This window comes from Bombina bombina, chromosome 3 (genome assembly GCF_027579735.1).
Source record: "Bombina bombina isolate aBomBom1 chromosome 3, aBomBom1.pri, whole genome shotgun sequence".
Lineage (NCBI taxonomy): Eukaryota > Metazoa > Chordata > Amphibia > Anura > Bombinatoridae > Bombina > Bombina bombina.
Genome location: NC_069501.1, coordinates 954,603,728 through 954,621,169, shown reverse-complemented (window position 1 = coordinate 954,621,169; position 17,442 = coordinate 954,603,728).

The following is a 17,442-nucleotide window of genomic DNA, read 5'->3' as shown; positions in this document are numbered from 1 at the left end:
TAGGTGTAATTAGTTTTAAAACATTGTAATTATTTTATTTTTTTCTGTAATTTAGTGTTTTTTCCCCGTAATTTAGTTTATTTAATTTAATTGTAATTAATTGTAGTTAATTTAGGTAATTTATTTAATGATAGTGTAGTGTTAGGTGTAATTGTAACTTAGGTTAGGATTTATTTTACGGGAATATTTGTATTTATTTTAACTAGGAAGTTATTAAATAGTTAATAACTATGTAATAACTATTCTACCTAGTTAAAATAAATACAAAGTTGCATGTAAAATAAAAATAAACCCTAAGCTAGCTTCAATGTAACTATTAGTTATATTGTAGCTAGCTTAGGGTTTATTTTATTGGTAAGTATTTAGTTTTAAATAGGAATCATTTACGGCTAGATGTAGAGTTCTGCGGCCAAAGCGGTGCGTTCGCTACGCATGCTTTTTTCCCCCCGCACCTTTAAAATACCGCTGGTATTTAGAGTTCACAGAATGGCTGCGTTAGGCTCCAAAAAAGGAGCATAGAGCATAATTTAACGCCACTGAAACTCTCGATACCAGCGGTGCTTACGGACGCGGCCAGCTTCAAAAACGTGCTCATGCACGATTCCCCCATAGAAAACAATGGGGCTGTTTGAGCTGAAAAAAAACCTAACACCTGCAAAAAAGCAGCGTTCAGCTCCTAACGCAGCCCCATTGTTTGCTATGCGGAATCACTTCCTAAGTCTGCACCTAACACCCTAACATGAACCCCGAGTCTAAACACCCCTAACCTTACACTTATTAACCCCTAATCTGCCGCCCCCGCTATCGCTGACCCCTGCATATTATTATTAACCCCTAATCTGCCGCTCCGTACACCACGGCAAGCTACATTATAGCTATGTACCCCTAATCTGCTGCCCCTAACACCGCCGACCCCTATATTATATTTATTAACCCCTAATCTTCCCCCCTCAATGTCGCCTCCACCTGCCTACACTTATTAACCCCTAATCTGCCCTCCCTAACATCGCCGACACCTAACTTCAAGTATTAACCCATAATCTGCCGATCGGAGCTCACCGCTACTCTAATAAATTTTTTAACCCCTAAAGCTAATTCTAACCCTAACCCTAACACCCCCCTAAATTAAATATAATTTTATTCTAACGAAATAAATTAACTCTTATTAAATAAATTATTCCTATTTAAATCTAAATACTTACCTGTAAAATAAACCCTAATATAGCTACAATATAAATTATAATTATATTGTAGCTATTTTAGGATTTATATTTATTTTACAGGCAACTTTGTATTTATTTTAACCAGGTACAATAGCTATTAAATAGTTAAGAACTATTTAATGGTTACCTAGTTAAAATAATTACAAAATTACCTGTAAAATAAATCCTAACTACAACTATCAATAAATAAATTAAATAAACTACCTACAATTATCTACAATTAAACCTAACACTACACTATCAATAAATTAATTAAATACAATACCTACAAATAAATACAATGAAATAAACTAACTAAAGTACAAAAAAGTAAAAAAGAACTAATTTACAAAAAATAAAAAAATATTTACAAACATTAGAAAAATATTACAACAATTTTAAACTAATTACACCTACTCTAAGCCCCCTAATAAAATAACAAAGACCCCCAAAATAAAAAAATGCCCTACCCTATTCTAAAATTAAAATAGAAAAGCTCTTTTACCTTACCAGCCCTGAAAAGGGCCCTTTGCGGGGCATGCCCCAAAGAATTTAGCTCTTTTGCCTGTAAAAAAAAACATACAATACCCCCCCCAACATTACAACCCACCACCCACATACCCCTAATCTAACCCAAACCCCCCTTAAATAAACCTAACACTAAGCCCCTGAAGATCTCCCTACCTTGTCTTCACCACACCGGGTCCCAATCTGTCCAGAAGAGCCTCCGATGTCTTGATCCAAGCCCAAGCGGGGGGCTGAAGAGTGACGTCCATCCTCGGGCTGAAGTCTGGATCCAAGCGGCGGCTGAAGAAATCCATCATCGGGCTGAAGTCTTGATTCAAGCGGGTGCTGAAGAAGTCCATAATCGGGATGAAGTCTTCTATGAAGCAGCATCTTCAATCTTCTTTCTTCTAGAGCCATCATCTTCCAGCCGACGCGGAACATCCTCTTCTACCGATGCCTACTCGCCGAATGATGGTTCCTTTAAATGATGTCATCCAAGATGGCGTCCGTCGAATTCCGATTGGCTGATAGGATTCTATCAGCCAATCGGAATTAAGGTAGGAAAATTCTGATTGGCTGATGGAATCAGCCAATCAGATTCAGCTCGCATTCTATTGGCTGATCGGAACAGCCAATATAATGCGAGCTCAATCTGATTGGCTGATCGGATCAGCCAATCGGATTGAACTTGAATCTGATTGGCTGATTCCATCAGCCAATCAGAATATTCCTACCTTAATTCCGATTGGCTGATAGAATCCTATCAGCCAATCGGAATTCGAGGGACGCCATCTTGGATGACGTCATTTAAAGGAACCGTCATTCGGCGAGTAGGCGTCGCTTGAAGAGGTTGGATCCGCGTCGGCTGGGAAGAAGATGGTTCCGCTCCGGAAGAAAGAAGATTGAAGATGCGGCTTGATAGAAGACTTCATCCCGATGATGGACTTCCGACTTCAGCCCGATGATGGAGTTCTTCAGCCGCCGCTTGGATCAAGACTTCGGACCCTCTTCTGGACTGATCGCTGAACCCGGTGAGGTGAAGACAAGGTAGGGAGATCTTCAGGGGCTTAGTATTAGGTTTATTTAAGGGGGGTTTGGGTTAGATTAGGGGTATGTGGGTGGTGGGTTGTAATGTTGGGGGGGGGGTATTGTATGTTTTTTTTTTACAGGCAAAAGAGCTGAATTCTTTGGGGCATGCCCCGCAAAGGGCCCTTTTCAGGGCTGGTAAGGTAAAAGAGCTTTGAACTTTTTTAATTTAGAATAGGTTAGGGCATTTTTTTATTTTGGGGGGCTTTGTTATTTTATTAGGGGGCTTAGAGTAGGTGTGATTAGTTTAAAATTGTTGTAATATTTTTCTAATGTTTGTAAATATTTTTTTATTTTTTGTACTTTAGTTAGTTTATTTAATTGTATTTATTTGTAGGTATTGTATTTAATTAATTTATTGATAGTGTAGTGTTAGGTTTAATTGTAGATAATTGTAGGTATTTTATTTAATTAATTTATTGATAGTGTAGTGTTAGGTTTAATTGTAGATAATTGTAGGTATTTAATTTAATTTATTTATTGCTAGTGTAGTGTTAGGTTTAATTGTAACTTAGGTTAGGATTTATTTTACAGGTAATTTTGTAATTATTTTAACTAGGTAACTATTAAATAGTTATGAACTATTTAATAGCTATTGTACCTGGTTAAAATAATTACAAAGTTGCCTGTAAAATAAATATTAATCCTAAAATAGCTACAATATAATTATAATTTATATTGTAGCTATATTAGGGTTTATTTTACAGGTAAGTATTTAGTTTTAAATAGGATTAATTTATTTAATAATAGTTAATTTATTTCGTTAGATAAAAATTATATTTAACTTAGGGGGGTGTTAGTGTTAGGGTTAGACTTAGCTTTAGGGGTTAAAAAATATATTAGAATAGCGGTGAGCTCCGGTCGGCAGATTAGGGGTTAATGTTTGAAGTTAGGTGTCGGCGATGTTAGGGAGGGCAGATTAGGGGTTAATACTATTTATTATAGGGTTATTGAGGTGGGAGTGAGGCGGATTAAGGGTTAATACATTTATTATAGTAACGGTGCGGTTCGGTCGGCAGATTAGGGGTTAATAAGTGTAGGTAAGGTAGTGGCGACGTTGGGGGGGGCAGATTAGGGGTTAATAAATATTATGTAGGTGTCGGCGATGTTAGGGGCAGCAGATTAGGGGTACATAGGGATAATGTAGCTGGCGGCGGTGTACGGAGCGGCAGATTAGGGGTTAAAAAAATGTAATAGAGTGGTGGCGGTGTGGGGGGCCCTCGGTTTAGGGGTACATAGGTAGTTTATGGGTGTTAGTGTACTTTAGAGCACAGTAGTTAAGAGCTTTATGAACCGGCGTTAGCCCAGAAAGCTCTTAACTACTGTTTTTTTTTCTGCGGCTGGAGTTTTGTCGTTAGATTTCTAACGCTCACTTCAGCCACAACTCTAAATACCAGCGTTAGAAAGATCCCATTGAAAAGATAGGATACGCAAATGGCGTAGGGGGATCTGCGGTATGGAAAAGTCGCGGCTGCAAAGTAAGCGTTAGACCCTTTCCTGACTGACTCCAAATACCAGAGGGCGGTAAAAACCAGCGTTAGGAGCCTCTAACGCTGGTTTTGATGGCTACCGCCCAACTCTAAATCTAGCCGTGTGTTAATTGTAGTAATTTTATTTAGATTATTTTAAATGATAATTAAGTTAGGGGGTGTTAGGGTTTGGGTTAGACTTAGGTTTAGGGGGTAATACATTTAATATAGTTGCAGCGACGTTGGGGGCGGCAGATTAGGGGTTAATAAATGTAGGTAGATGTTGGCGATGTTAGGGACGGCAGATTAGGGGTTAATAAAATGTAACTACTGTTTGCGAGGCGGGAGTGCGGCGGTTTAGGGGTTAATCTATTTATTACAGTGGTGGAGATGTCCAGTTGGCAGATTAGGGATTAAAACATTTATTTAAGCATTTGCGATGTGGGGGGGGGGGCTCGGTTTAGGGGTTAATAGGTAGTTTATGGGTGTTAGTGTACTTTTTTAGCACTTTAGTTAAGAGTTTTATGTTACAGCCTTAGCCCATAAAACTCTTAACTACTGACTTTTAAATACGGTAGGAGTCTTGACAGGAGAGGGTCTACCGCTCACTTTTTCCAAGACTCGTACTACTGACATTAAGCAAATCCCATTAAAAAGATAGGATACGTAATTTACGTAAGTGGATTTGCGGTATGCTCGAGTCGCGGAAAAAAAGTGAGCGGTACACCTGTACCTGCCAGACTCGTAATACCAGCGGGCGTTAAACAGCAGCGTTGGGACCTCTTAACACTGCTTTTTAAGGCTAATGCAAGACTCGTAATCTAGGCGTAATTTAGGTATAATTAAACAATTTATTGAAAAAGGTTTATTTTATTTTTTTAACACTTCTCTCTTTTTTGTTGCATTTTAAATAGGGCATTTTTGTTTTTTTTATTAAAATACTATTTAATATTAATATATTACCAGACGTGTGGAGGTTTATCCCTATCTATCAAAACTACTAGGAGAATTGTACCTACCAGCCAGGTATAATAATAATAATAATTATGTAGCTATGCAACTTACATTTCCTCTTTGCTTTGATTTAAACAGCTTTCTTTAAAAACATTTTAGATTTTACTAAATATAAAGAGCCATTATAGTCTAAAAATAGCATGTCATTTTTTTTATTTGTTATTTTTTCCATTTCACAATGTCAGCAATAACAACATTAATTAACTTAATTAACTAACAAACTTGATAGTCCACAGTTTTGCTCATACCATATATGAATCATCTTCTATAGCTCTGCAAAGTCCTCCGAGGAAGGGCACAACCTCGGTCTCCAACCACTCTGCACTTTACATATGTATAACCTTCATTAAAATATAAATTCTACATAGGGCAGGTTCATGTCTCTGGGTCTTGGGGGAGACCGTCTCTGCCAGTGTTTTTTTACACTTGTGTGTTGGTGTTTGTAATGCTAGTGAGGTTAGGATGGGGGGGGGTGTATCTCCTCCCACAGGAATCTAGCGTCTAGAAAGAAAGGCAGTTTATCGCATCTAAGATACCCATATTTGTGATTTGTCCGGTTTTAGAATTACTGAAATGTGAGCGGACAGCATTTCTGGTGAGAATTCTGTGGTGTCGTCTGTGATGAGAGCAGGATGTGATGTCACTAGTTTGTGGGCGGGGCTTAGGTCCGGTGTCTGTGTGGCAGTTAGTTTAGTACAATCAACCTGACTAGATGTGTATTGTTATGCTCTGCAATAAAATAGAGTTGTACCATCATTGCTGTGTCCGGCATATGTCCTGCATCTCATGACATGGTGTCAGAAGTTCTGGACTTTTATTTTCCAAGAAGGGGAAGAATTTAACTTTGATATAGTTATGGATAAACTCAGTGCCCACTTTGTGCCCAAAAGAAATGTGATTCATGAGAGAGCTTGTTTTCACAAACGTAATCAGCGTGTGGGAGAATCTGTGGAGTCATTTGTGCGCAGCCTTGTGCTGCCGACATTAGAAGATATAGCTCCAAAGTTGGCTGGGGCGAAGTTCTTTTCCACATTAGACGCTTCTAGCGGCTTTTGGCAGATCCCCCTGGATCCAAAGTGCCGCAAAATGACTACCTTTATCACACCGGTAGGTTGGTTCTGCTTCTGCAGACTCCCCTTTGGGATATCCTCTGCTCCTGAAATCTTTCAAAGGGAAATGAGTTCTCTCCTGAGTGACCACGTGGGCACAGCGGTCGTCATGGACGACATTCTAGTGTATGGGTCTACAGTGGAGGAGCATGATCAGCGTTTAAGTTGTGTGCTACAGGCTTTCAAAGAGTCTGGGCTGAAGCTGAATAAAGAAAAATGTCATTTTAGGAAAACTGAATTATGCTACTTTGGGCATATCATCAACGGGGATGGCATCAAGCCAGACCCCGAGAAAATTCGTGCTATTGAACAGATGAAAAGCCCTTTGGATGTGCATGAGCTGAGCCAGATATTGGGCCTTGTAAACTACGTGGGCAAGTTTCTTCCAGATTTAGCAACAGTTTTACACCCTGTCACAGAGTTGCTTAAGAAAGACGTTGCCTGGGTCTGGGGACCTTCACAAGAAAAAGCTTTTCTGCATGCCAAGTCCCTGCTGGGGTCTGCCCCAGTGCTGGGGTTCTACGACCCTTCAAAAAAGACTGTGGTTAGTGCCGATGCAAGCAGTTATGGGTTGGGGGCTGCACTCCTGCAGCTGAATGACAACAAACTACAGCCTATCGCCTACTGTTCCCGCACACTGACGGCTGCGGAGTCAAAATATGCCCAAATTGAGAAAGAGTGCCTGGTAGCAGTTTGGGCCTGTGAGCGCTTTCAGCGTTATCTAGTGGGTTTGGAGAAATTTAGTCTGGAAACTGACCACAAACCGCTAGTCCCTCTAATCAATTCTTATGACATTGACAAAACACCTTTGAGATGCCAGAGACTTTTAATGAGACTGCTCAGGTTCAATGTTCAGGCAGTGCATGTGCCGGGGAAACAACTGGTTGTGGCAGATACACTATCCAGGCTCCCGCTGGCTGCTGCTGAAGAATCCTCCACGGAATCGGATGTGAAAGTGTATGTTGATTCAGTTCTGGCTTCTAAGTCCATTTCTTCAAGGAAACTGGAAGAGATAAAGAAAGAGACATATTTGGACACAGATCTGCAAGAAGTTATAAGGTACATAAAAGAAGGCTGGCCCGAGAGCCGGGCAGCCTGGATGTCTTTAAATGCTTACCAGCCAGAGAGGTCGCAGCTTACGGAGCTGGAGGGGTTGGTGCTGTTCCAAGACCGCATTGTGATTCCTGTCAGTATGAGGAAGGAGATGTTAAACAGGATTCACGATGGCCACTTAGGCATTACAAAGTGCAGAGAAAGGGCAGCTACAGCCGTGTGGTGGCCTGGGATCAGCTCCGACATTGCAAATCACGTGTCTAAATGTGCCTTTTGCCGGGAACGCCGGCCTACTCAGAGAAGGGAGCCCTTGATGTCTACTCCGCTGCCTGCGGGGCCGTGGCAGAAAATAGCTGCTGATTTGTGTGAACTGCACGGGAAAAAGTTTCTTGTTGTGATCGACTACTATTCCAGGTATTTGGAAATTGCACCCCTGAATGATATCACAAGTCAGGCCGTTATCATTCGCCTGAAGAGCTTGTTCGCCCGCTGGGGCATTCCAATGGAGCTGGTGAGTGATAATGGTATGCAGTTCGCTTCTACAGAGTTCAGTGCTTTCAGCAGGGAATATGATTTTGTACATTCCACGTCAAGTCCACATTATCCGCAGGCCAACGGAATGGCTGAAAGGGCAGTTCAAACAACAAAATTCATTCTAAAGCAATCTGAGCCGTACCTAGCCCTCTTGTCATACAGGGCGACGCCCATTCAAGCCACCAGGTTTAGACCGGCACAGCTGATGCTAGGACACCAAATTCGCACCACTTTACCCTCAGTGGGTGTCTTCAAGCCACCTGGCCCTGTTCCTCGGGACGAAGTCCTTAGGAGGGATGAAGAGGCCAAAAAGGGTTATTGTTTCTTCTACGACAGGAGACATTCTGTCAGGCCTTTACAGGAACTGAAAGCGGGCCAAAGTGTCAGAATTAAACTGGATGATGAGAAGAAATGGAAGACGCCTGCTACGGTAGTGGGCCGCTCTCCAGAACCAAGGTCTTACACAGTCCTTACAGAGGGAGGGACGGTTACACGCCGTAACCGAAGACATCTTCAGCCTGTACCTGAGAGTCTGGAACCGGATACCTCAGTACCACCGCCGGTGGGATCCCCTGTTCTAAGAGAGGTGCCTTCCCCTCAGCAAGATCACAGCGGGGATATATCTTTGCCTCCAGCAGACTCTTGTTCACCATCTTCTGTATCAGAGGACAGTTCATGCAAAGTTACATCAAGCGGAAGAGTGGTGAAACTTCCGGACTGATTTTAGCTAGAACAGTGACCGGAAGTATGGGCAGAATAATCCCATGGTCACTGTGGACTAGGGTAGTCTACCCCGATGTCCAAGTCAGGATGTAATTTATTTGTTCATGTTTTCTAATCTATCTGTTTTTATAATGTTCAAAAACAAAAATGTTGTTGTATACCCTGTTGGTGTACCTTGTTATTTATTATATGCAAATGTATGCTTTGCCTTTGAAAAAGGGGAAGATGTGATGAGAGCAGGATGTGATGTCACTAGTTTGTGGGCGGGGCTTAGGTCCGGTGTCTGTGTGGCAGTTAGTTTAGTACAATCAACCTGACTAGATGTGTATTGTTATGCTCTGCAATAAAATAGAGTTGTACCATCATTGCTGTGTCCTGCATATGTCCTGCATCTCATGACATCGTCTATGGCTTTAAACAGGGTTAATAAGTGGGGTGCTAAAAGGTGTTTGAATGTCTTGTAATAAGAATTAGTAAAACGGTCTGGACCGGGGCTTTTGTCTGTAGGGAGATGTGATATCACGTTCAAAATTTCTTTCATGGATATTGGCCCTTCTAGCTCCTCTATTTGGGCTTTTGTTAATGTATTTAAGCCCACTGCTCTAACATATTTTTGCATTTCCTCGATGTGTGCATGTGAGTTAGGAAATTTTAAGTTATATAGTTGTGTATAGAAATCTCTAAAGCCGTTTGCTATGTCCTTGCTGTCATGTATGGCTATGCCGTCCGGTTTTTTAAGTTTATGTATATGGGTCAAGCTTGATTTCGTTTTTAAAGCTCTAGCTAATAAAGGTCCTACTCTGTTTCCCTCGTAAGAAAAGGTTTTCTTTAACATAAAGGCTTTCCTCTGTGTCTCTTTCAGTAAAATATGATTGAGTTTTTTCCTAGTGGTAGTGAGTAAGGATAACAGGATAGTGTCTTTGGGGGAATTCTTATGTTCTATCTCAAGTCTATGTAACTGAGTAGTTAGGGAGTCTACTACAAGGTTGTAAGTCTTTTTAAGGTATGCTTTTTGTTTAATACAATCTCCCCTTATCACAGCCTTATGTGCCTCCCATAATGTAAGGGGTGATATGTCTGGGGTGGTATTATGTGTGAAGTACTCTGTTATTGATTTTGTCAGGGAGTTAAGAGTTGATGGGTTGTGAAGTAGATAGTCATCCAACTTCCATATAAATGGATTGACTGGTTTATCAGGCCAAGTCAGATCGATGGAAATCATTGAATGATCAGTCCAAGTCGTCGGGGTGATATCTGAATCGGTAACTAAGGATAGACTAGACTGATTTATATATAAGTAATATATCCATGAATACATAGCCCAAGGGTGCGAATAGAACGTGTAATTTCTCTGCTGTGGGGTGCTGAATTCTCCACACATCCACCAAGCCCAGCTGTCTACAACATTTATATACTAGATCTGGAGGTTTGTGTGAAGCTGTGGTGTTTAGAGAGGATGTATCCATTACAGGATCCATAGTGACATTAAGATCCCCGCCTAGTATTAATGTGTCCTAGTTTCTAGTACCAGGGCCATTAGGCGTTTAAAGAAGGGTGACTTGTTTGAGTTGAGTGCATAGACGTTTACCATTGTCACAGGTCTATTGAATAGTAGACCAACCACTATTAGTATTCTGCCTTCTTTGTCTGATATAGATTTAATTAACTGGAAAGGGACGTTACGATGGAGTAATATTCCCACCCCATTTCTCTTGTTTGCATTGGAATTAAAGAATCCTGTAGGGAAATCTCTTGAGGAAATCTTGGGTTCGGCTGATTTAGGGAAGTGTGTTTCTTTTGGATAGGGAGTTAAGCCCCTTGGTGTTCTGTGAAATTACCTGTATAGTTCTATGCATTATGTTTAGTCATGGGGTGTATTTTGGTCCCTGGCTTACCTTGGCTTGGAGATGAAATATCTGAAGACTGCCCTTTTCCTCCAAGCCCCCAAGACCAGAGACAACACATGATTGCAGTATTAGGGTGTAGCCACTACTGGAGGACCAAACTTGTGGTAGAGCTAAAATGAGTAAACAAACAATTATTAACATTATAACAATTAACAATACTAACCTAACAACATAAATGCTAAACTTAGTATTTTGGTTAGGCCCCATTCGGGCCATGTGCTGGAACTAAGGGTAGGGGGTAGCAACAGTCTATCTGTTGCTGCTCCTGAATGATCATACATTGTTAACCAGGATATAGCATAGTACTATTGTTTTCAGTAGGTACTCAGCTACTGATATTTTACAAATATCTTCTCCTCTGTGGGAGTTAAATTTGTAGCTGCTATCATGTACTATAGTTAATGTTGAGAGGGTGCTCTTGTAGCTCCATTTGTACCATCTTTGAAGGCGAAACATAGAATAACAAAAAGGAAGTCACACATTAAATCATTATATAAATCGCTCAAGGTGGCGTCTTGCTGTTGGGTTCCCTCTGGAGTCTCCCAGGAGATGGTGGATTGGATTTCTTCGAAACCATAGTCCACTTTTGCCTTTGTGCTTTAGGTGGAAGAGGTCATGGCGTGTCCATATCTTGTTTTTTCCCGGCTTCCAGAGGAAGCCTCGTTGTGGGGATGTTCAACTGTGTGCAAAATTTTTCAAGATCTTCCAGGTCTCTATATGTTGCTTCTTTATTGTCTTTTAGTGCCCTCAGGGAAAAGGGGAATCCCCAGCGATATGGGATGCCCGACCCTCTCAAATGGGCTGTCAGAAATCCAACTTCTCTGCATTTTGTCAATGTTAGGGGGCTGAGGTCAGCGTAGATTTGGAGGGTGGTGCCCTGAAACTGAATTGGTGACTTCTTCCTTGCAGCGGACAGGATGTTCTCTTTATCCTGGAAATAATAGCATCTCATTATGACATCTCTGGGCGGCGCAGAGGGTTGTGGTTTTGGCCGTAAAGCTCTGTAGGCTCTGTCCAGTAATATATCTGTAGCCGGGTCTGAGTTTGTCAGAAAGCGGAACAAGCTTTGAACATACTGCTGGAGATCAGTGGGTGTGATAGCTTCGGAGATGCCTCTAATACTCAAGATTTGCCGGCGGCCCCTATTGTCTAGATCTTCTATCTGATTTTGTAGCTGGATTATTTCAGAAGTTTGTTGTTGCAATTGTAGGGACGTTAGATTTGTTGCTTCTAATATTTTTTCAGCCTGATCCTCCAACTGAACCACTCTATTGCCAAGCTCTGTAATGTCCGTCTTTTGATTAGCTGACTAACCTGTAGCATAAAAGCTGAAAAGTCTTCTTTAGATGGTAAGGTTTTCAAATCCGCTCTGGTTAGCGGGTATTCCTCCTCTTGTTGTTGTTCCCTGGGATGTTCCCCCTCCCCTCCTGTGTCTGAGATAGGGGAGCTGGGAGAGGATATCGCAGTAGTGCCTACTGCTTTAAAGAAAGTGTTCATTTTGGCGGTTGGAGTAGTCATTGGTTTTTGGCTTTTGTCTGGTTTTTGCTGTCTTCTGGAAGCCCTTACTGGTATAATGATTGAGGTGTAGGAGATGTCATGTGTGGCAATTTCTGGCTCCTGGGTGTTTGAGACTCAAGCTGAACAATATGCAGGAGGTTATAACAACCCTGAGATCTAGGGATTATCTTCTGACAATGGGGCGACCTTCCCACTCTGAACCAGTGTCCCCTCTCTGTCGCTGATAATTAGGCTTGCAGCATGTCTAGGCCTGTGCAGTAGAATTGTCAAAAATAATTAGTAAGTCCCCTCTGTGTTTTGTAATTGCTGCTTTTATATATTGAGGCTTTAGTGGTTGTACAGTGCAGCTGAGTGTTAGTGGTGTTACTTGTGGAAAAAAGCAGAGGTAATATGCAGATATTTTTTAAAAATCTATTCTGTGCCATTCTGTGGCCCTCTCGCTACACCTCTTTTCTGCTCATCTAACCATGCTACCTCTAGGGCCTTATCTGTTAATAATGTTTCACAAATGTCTGTGAAGGATTCTTTCTGTTCACTTGGGCCCTCTCTAATATCCATCCAACTCCTGAGGTTTATGGCATAGTGGCGGTTTATTTGCTTACCGCATATTCTGTTTCCAACGGCCTTTGTCTCACCTCCCCCTCCGGTATCTCAGTTCAGTGTGTCCGGATCTATCTTGCAGGTGGGTGTGAAGGCGGCCATCAGATCCGTGATCACAGCTCAGTGTCTATGTCGCCATCAGGTGCCGAGTGCTGCGTGCCTCTGCTAGGCCCCACAGGTGTCTGAGACGCTGAGCCGTCAGTGCTGCTGGATCGTTTGCAACTTTTGATGCAGATGCAGCCGTTTGTACACTTCTTGGTGTCCCAGCTTTCTTCCTTGGTGGTCCCCGCTGGAATTGACATGCCGTTTGCTCTGGCTTGAATCTCCTGTGTCTGAGATTTCCTAAGCATCAGGAGTCAGCCTTACGGAGCTCTACAGTTGTGCGGCCATGTCGTTCCTTGGCTGGCTCCGCCCCTAGGGGGTTAATACTTTTATTTAGTGTTTGCGATGTGGGGGGATGATGGTTTAGGGGTTAATACTTTTATTTAGTGTTTGTGATGTGGGTGGATGGCGGTTTAGGGGTTAATACTGTAGTTTATGGGTGTAAGTGTACTTTGTAATGTATTTTTGTTGTATTTTGATCAACTTTTTTTTATTATGGAACGCACTTTACCAGAGATCTTAGATCTCGGTATAGATTGAAGAGGAAAAGACTATTGAGCTAGCGCAATGGCGATTTCTCCCAACTTGTAATATCAGCAGAAGAAAAACTGATCGCTATTGAGCTAGCGCAAAGTCTGTTCCATATCACTTGTAATCTTGCCCATGGTATTTCATGGCATATCTCCTACATAACTTACAATTTATTTATTTTGTTTGCTAAATATTAATATATTCTTTGGTTAAAAAAAGGAATTCTCTATTTTCTGTCCCTATCAGTAATGAACGCGTTATGTATTGTTTTAAGAATTTGTTTTTCCCTCTTAAATAGACAAGCAAAACATATGTAAAAATAAATCTCTTATACTGAGCAAATACATATTGTTTAATTAATGTTGATTTTTTATCTGAAACTTGTGGAAGTTAAACATATAGGGCGAGATTACATATACAGCGCAGGCTTCAGCGCAATCGCTGCAACCTGCGCGGTCCATAATTTCACCTCGCACATCGGGGTATTATATATAGGGTGCTGGTATTTCATAAAGTGCCGTAAGTTGGATAATGAGCAAAAATACAAATTTCTGGAGCTGCTAGTGACTTACGGCACTTTAGAAACTGCCGGCGCCTAAGAAAAATAAAAAAAAATATAAAATCTCCCGTAAACGTCTAACACGCCTCCCAAAAATAAACCTTACACGTAAAACTCCTATATCCCCCATCAAACCCATATCGGAACTAATAAAAGTATTAACCCCAAAAACCGACAACCCCCCTCACAACGGAATATGCCTAATTAAATTATTAACCCCTATATCCGCCATCAAACTCACATTGCAAGTAATAACTGTCGGCTAGATTACGAGTTTTGCGTTATGGCTCATAACGCTGCTTTTTTACTACCGCTGCTATTACGAGTCTTGTAGGTATAGCTATACCGCACACTTTTTTGGCCGTAATGCAACGTAACTACCGCACCTTTCAAAAAGTCCTTTTTCAATGGGACTTCCATAGAGCCGGTATTACGGGTTTTGCCTGGGAGGCCAAAAAGTGAGCGGTACAGCCCATACCAACAAGATTCGTACCCCATCTAAAGTCAGTAGTTATGGGTTTTGCACTACAAAGCTATAGCATAAAACTCATAACTAAAGTGTTACAAAGTACACTAACACCCATAAACTACCTATTAACCCCTAAACCAAGACCCTCCCGCATTGCGAACACTAAATTAAAATTATTAACCCCTAATCTGCCGCTCCGGACATCGCCACCACTATAATAAACATATTAACTCCTAAACCGCTGCACTACCGCATCGCAAAAACTAGTTAAATATTATTAACCCCTAATTTGCTGCCCCAACGTCACCGTCACCACTATACTAAAGTTATTAACCCCTTAACCTAACCCTAAGTCTAACCCTAACCCCCCTAACTTTAATATAATTAAAATAAATCTAAATAAAAATTACTATCATTAACTAAATAATTCCTATTTAAAACTAAATACCTATAAAATAAACCCTAAGCTAGCTACAATATAACTAATAGTTACATTGTAGCTATCTTAGGTTTTATTTTTATTTCACAGCAAAGTTTGTATTTATTTTAACAAGGTAGACTAGTTAGTAAATAGTTATTAACTATTTACTATCTAGTTTAAATAAATACAAATTTACATTACACTAAAATTAAATAAATTACATTAATTAAATAAAATTAACTAAATTACAAAAACAAATCAACACTAAATTACACAAAATAAAAAAGAAATTATCAAATATTTAAACTAAACTAATTACACCTAGCCTAAACTAAACTGCCAATAGACCTTAAAAGGGCCTTTTGTGGGGCATTGCCCCAAAGGAATCAGCTCTTTTACCTGTAAATAAAATACAAACAACCCCCCAGCAGTAAAACCCACCACCCACACAACCAACCCCCCCAAAAAAACTACCTAAAAAAACCTAAGCTCCCCATTGCCCTGAAAATTGCATTTGGATGGGCATTGCCCTTAAAAGAGCATTTAGCTCTTTTTCTGTGCCCAAAACCCTAATCTAAAAATAAAACCTACCCAGTAAACCCTTAATAAAACCTAACACTAACCCCCGAAGATCCACTTACAGTTTTTGAAGACCGGACATCCATCCTCATCAAGACGGGAGAAGTCTTCATCCAAGTGGGCAGAAGTCCTCAACGAAGCCAGGAAAAGTCTTCATCCAAGTGGCAAGAAGTCGTCCTCCAGGCGGGCAGAAGTCTTCATCCAGACGGCATCTTCTATCTTCATCCTTCCGACGCGGAGCGGCTCCATCTTCAAGACATCTGGCGCTGAGATTCTTCTTTCGCTGGATCTTGAAGAATGAAGGTTCCTTTAAATTACGTCATCCAAGATGGCGTCCTTTAAATTCTATCAGCCAATCTAAATTCAAGGGACGCCATCTTGGATGACGTCATTTAAAGGAACCTTCATTCTTCGAGATCCAGAGAAAGAAGAGGATGCTCCGCGCAGGATGTCTTGAAGATGGAGCTGCTCCGCGTCAGAAGGATGAAGATAGAAGATTCCGTCTAGATGAAGACTTCTGCCCGCCTGGAGGACGACTTCTTGCTGCTTGGATTCTGCTTTGAGGACTTCTGCCCGCTTGAATGAAGACTTCTCCCGGCTTGATGAAGATGTCCGATCTTCAAAAACTGTAAGTGGATCTTCGGGGGTTAGTGTTAGGTTTTATTAAGGGTTTAGTGGGTGGAGGTTTTTTTTAGATTAGGGTTTTGGGCACAGAAAAAGAGCTAAATGCCATTTTAAGGGCAATGCCCATCCAAATGCCCTTTTCAGGGCAATGGGGAGCTTAGGTTTTTTTAGGTATTTTTTTGGGGGGGGGTTGGTTGTGTGGGTGGTGGGTTTTACTGTTGGAGGTTTGTTTGTATTTTTTTTTTTACAGGTAAAAGAGTTGATTTCTTTGGGGCAATGCCCCACAAAAGGTCCTTTTAAGGGCTATTGGCAGTTTAGTTTAGGCTAGGTTTTTTTTATTTTGGGGGCTATTAGATTAGGTGTAATTAGTTAAAATTTTTGATAATTTCTTTTTTATTTTGTGTAATTTAGTGGGTTTTTTTGTAATTTAGTTAATTGTATTTAATTAATGTAATTTATTTAATTTTAGTGTAATGTTAGGTGTTATTGTGAGGCAGGTTAGGTTTTATTTTACAGGTAAATTTGTATTTATTTTAACTAGATAGTTAGTAAATAGTTAATTACTATTTACTAACTAGTCTATCTAGTTAAACTAAATACAAACTTAGCTGGGAAATAAAAATAAAAGCTAAGATAGCTACGATGTCAGGGGCAGCAGATTAGGGGTGTTTAGACTCGGGGTTTATGTTAGGGTGTTAGGTGCAAACATAAATTTAGTTTCCCCATAGAAATCAATGGGGCAGCGTTACGAAACTTTACGCTGCTTTATTGCAGATGTTAGACTTTTTTCAGCCGGCACTCCCCATTGATGTCTTTGAGGAAATCGTGCAGAAGCACGTAAAACCAGCTCACCGCAGCTCACTGCAGCGCTGGTATTGGAGTGAGGTATGGAGCTCAATTTTGCTTTACGCTGCAATATTGCCTGCTAACCCCGGGTTTTTGTAAACCTGTAATACCAGCGCTGTAGGGAGGTGAGCGGTGACAATAACTTGCAAGATAGTAACGAGCAGCTCTTACGCAAAACTCGTATTCTAGCCGTAATAAAATAAAAAACCTAACATTACTTTAAAAATAAAAAAATCTAAGTTTAAATTAAGCTAACATTACGAAAATGTAAAAATCTAATATTACAGAAAATAAGAAACAAATTATCAAAAATAAAAAAATAAACCCAATCCCTATGAAAATAAAAAAGCCCCCAAAATAAAAACACCCCCTTATCTAATGCTAAGCTACCAATAGCCCTTAAAAGGGATTTTTGCTGCGCATTGCCCTAATTTAAACAGCTCTTTTACATTAAAAATAAACAAACAGTAAAACCCCCCACCCACCAAACCCCCCAAAATAAAAAAAAAACTAACATTAATAAACCTAATCTACCCATTGCCCTGAAAAGGACATTTGTATGGGCATTGCCCTTAAAAGGGCATTTAGC